This window comes from Limulus polyphemus, unplaced genomic scaffold (assembly GCF_000517525.1).
Source record: "Limulus polyphemus unplaced genomic scaffold, Limulus_polyphemus-2.1.2 Scaffold2653, whole genome shotgun sequence".
Taxonomy (NCBI): Eukaryota; Metazoa; Arthropoda; class Merostomata; order Xiphosura; family Limulidae; genus Limulus; species Limulus polyphemus.
Genome location: NW_013668263.1, coordinates 112,751 through 116,673, shown reverse-complemented (window position 1 = coordinate 116,673; position 3,923 = coordinate 112,751). Strand labels below are relative to the sequence as shown.

The following is a 3,923-nucleotide window of genomic DNA, read 5'->3' as shown; positions in this document are numbered from 1 at the left end:
TCGAAACGTTGTACATTTGCTGTTATGTTAAACTTATATTAAAGTTTTTCTTCATTACCCACTCAAGCCGTCTCCAGCCATTATTAGTCTCAAAGTGGGTTCCTCGTCATCGAATTCGAATAAGAATATATACGTAGTGCGAACACAACAACGATTATCAGAGGCAGGAAAATCAGAAACGTCTAAATTAGCTTGTAGCTGTAGCTCCCATAATGTCAAGTTCCCCACGTCATTAAGTCCTGCTAACAGACAGGTAGACCAGAATTTAGGACACTTCATCTCCATATATGAAAGTAACATGCCCGAAACCCATTAAATGTGTGTGTGTTTATAGTAAAGCCACATCGGGCTATCTGCTGTGTCCACCGAGGGGAATCGTAGAGTTACTGCTGTCCCACCGAGGGAAAACCCATTAAGACTAGCTTAAACAAATATCCAACAAGTCGCCTCGATGTGAAAAGCCACACGTTTGGTCATACCTACAAACGTGCGCAGTAGTGTCTAAGTACAGTATTATCTGCATATTTCAAGATGATGTAAATTATGTTCGTCCAGAACTTGTAATTGAGTGCGGAACATTGTGTAAAGTAAAAAAGTGAGATTGAAGATTCTTCGTGTATAATATTATAGCTTGTGCTATATACATATAAAATATTGTTGGTCATAGAAAGTTAAAATATGATACAAACACGAACACTGAACCCTCATGAACTTGATTACCAGTAGGTTTACCACAGTCACGTGCGTGTTCATGCTGATTCTGTTTGAAATTATACAGTGCTGTCCATATAAGCTTATCTGTAGAAGAACTAACAGCCTCGGCTCCGTGACAAGTCAAAAAATAAAAACAATTCGGTTAAAATCATGATTCATTCTTTAGTGCTTTGCCCACGTCATCAAAGAACTCTAATCTTACTAGTTTGAGGCTTAGGTGTTTGTGAAGATGCGATACCTTCATCCCTGGACAGGCTGAGCCTAAGAAATATATTCATTCGGAAGGCTTAACGGTTTATAAAATGGCGAAAAATTAAGCTCGTTTTTTGATTTATTACCCCATGGTTTGTAAAATATAATACTGTACCAAATGTTAAGAAGACAAGTTGGCTCAGAAAATCCATTTGAGACAAAAGTACAAAGCCCTATAACCCGAGGGTCTTTCTTTATCAGGGAGTCCTGGCATGGCTTGGTGATTAGGGCGCTCGATTCATAACCTGCGAGTCGGAGGTTCGAATTCCGTTACCAAACATGCTCATCCTTTCAGTTGTGGGGACGTTATAATGAGACGGGCAGTCCCAATATTCGTTGATAATAGAGTAGCCCAAGACTTGCCAGTGGGTGATAGTGAATAGCTACCTTCTCTCTTCTCTATCACCGCTAAATTATGGACGGCTAGCGCAGATAGCCCTCGAGTAGCTTTGCGCGAACTTCCAAACAAACGAAGCTAACTCTTCATCAGGGTCCACTTTTCGAAAACACTCGGGTTATAGAGTTTTGTATTTTTGTCTTAAATTGTGAATTATTTTACTCTATAATGTGCTGTTTGTCAAAGTTGAGGTGTTCATTCTACATTATAACTCTAACTCGCTAATGAATTACTTCTTGAAATGTAACGTATTCTGAGGTGTTAACAGGATCCTTACTGGATTCACACTTATAAAACGAAAATAAAATATTTATCCAGTGCACAAAAAAGGCTTTCTTTGAACTTGTTTTTATTTTTAATTCAGGGTATCCCTTTAATTACTTTCCCACACGGATAGTTCAGTGAGGTTACGAAAACTGTGACTGTTAATTATAAAGGGCGTTCTTAAACCTACTAAGACTGATAGATTGTTTAACAGAACAGTGTTGAAACACCATGATCTGGGGTTACAACTACTGGACCCGGTTCTAATTCATCATCCTTCAGCGTTATTAAGACACACATGTAACATTGTACCAGAGTTGTGACCTCATTAATTTGTAGCTTACCGTATGGACTCCTTATGAAACGTGCACTGTAAACGGTTGGGTCCTCGTCAAATTGTACTTCATAACTAGAGTGTTTCTCTTATGAAATATATTGTTGACATTTGGTGGTTTAGCTCCAAAGCAAATAAAATATCTCGCATTGATAACTACTGCTGTGGGTGAAAGTTTCAGGTAGGGAGAAATATATTAGTATTAGAAATGACCTTGGAATTATATATTTTAACAAACCCGATGCGCACTTTTGATCTTTACATAATTTGTCTTAAGTTGTTTTCTGTTATCACCAAATGTTGTAAACTGTTATAATCATTATCTTTAATGACAGTTCGGAACAATCAAACGAGGATTATCTTTAGTCAGTGTTTGTAATAACCAAACTAAGATTATCTTTAATAAGTGTTTGTAAAAACCAAACTAAGATTATCTTTAATCGGTGTTTGTAACATCCAAACGAGGATTATCTTTAATCGGTGTTTGTAACATCCAAACGAGGATTATCTTCAATCGGTGTTTGTAACAACCAAACGAGGATTATCATTAATCGGTGTTTGTAATAACCAAACGAGGATTATCTTTAGTCAGTGTTTGTAACAACCAAACGAGGATTATCTTTAATCGGTGTTTGTAACAACCAAACGACGATTATAATGTTACAAACACCGATTAAAGCCATCTGCTTTATAACTATCTATTATCTAGAAAAATGTTCCTGTGTGTTAAATATAGTTGAATACGTTATAATGAAAATCTTATGATTCCATTAAATTTCGACAGCAGAAGGTCTTATCAAATGTTATATTGCACTATAGTGTTTTGTATAACGTATTAACGAGAGTATGCGGAAGTAAAAATACATACGGGTAACAAATGAGTTTTTCTTTTTCTTTCTCGGAACAACGTATTGCACCATATTACCTTATCTTCCAAACCGCTCCCACTCCATTGGCTCAGCGGTACGTTTGAGGGTTTAAACGCTAAAAACTTAGGTTTTTATAACCGTGGTGGACGTAGCGCAGATAGCCTAGTGTGTAGCTTTGTGCTTAAACCCCAAACAAACAAATTCTCCAAATGATTAACATCTATTCATTAAGTAAAATTGCTTCGCTCACGAATTAAATGTTTTTGTTATGATCGAATATAATCTTGTTGTTGTTTTTTTTTGTAAAATTAATCACAATGTTTGGGTAAATTTGTTTATTGAATATGAATTGAACGTTAGAAACATCAACGGAAAAAGAATAACAGAAGTGGATATGAATTTCGGCGTTTCTAATTTTAGTATTATTGTTATATAGTATATTATAGTAGGTATTGCCATCTATTGCTAATAAGTTAAACTACATTTCCTCGAAACAACGCTTACCCAAAATGTTACAAGTATTTTCGTAATTAAATTGATAATGTTTTAAATTGTTTAATATTTTATTATTTGAAAAGTCAGTATATATGTAAATTCACTACAGTGCTTTATGTATATTAAACAGTACTGGTAAGATTTTACTACTTTTTCATTTAATGTATCACATATTTGTTAAATTGAACTAGTGTATTTGTTCTGAGTACTTAATAGTTAAAATAATAAACAACATATGACGTTAAAATCGATACACAAAAACATTTCTAAAATGTGGACTCCACATATTTCGACATGAAGATACATGATAAACGTCGAAACATACAGAGTCCTTCATAATAAAGGAGATACACAAAAACATTTCTAAAATGTGGACTCCACATATTTCGACATGAAGATACATGGTAAACGTCGAAACATACAGAGTCCTTCATAATAAAGGAGATACACAAAAACATTTCTGAAATGTGGACTCCACATGTTTCGAAATGAAGATACATGGTAAACGTCGAAACATACAGAGTCCTTCATAATAAAGGAGATACACAAAAACATTTCTGAAATGTGGACTCCACATGTTTCGACATGAAGATACATG

At 34.9% G+C, this 3,923-nt stretch overlaps 1 protein-coding gene across 1 annotated transcript in view; it reads left to right on the top strand.

The window, feature by feature from the left end:
- Positions 1-3,923, top strand: part of LOC106467541 (uncharacterized protein ZK1073.1-like) — a 72,807-nt gene that overhangs the window by 35,627 nt on the left and 33,257 nt on the right. The window lies entirely within an intron of this gene.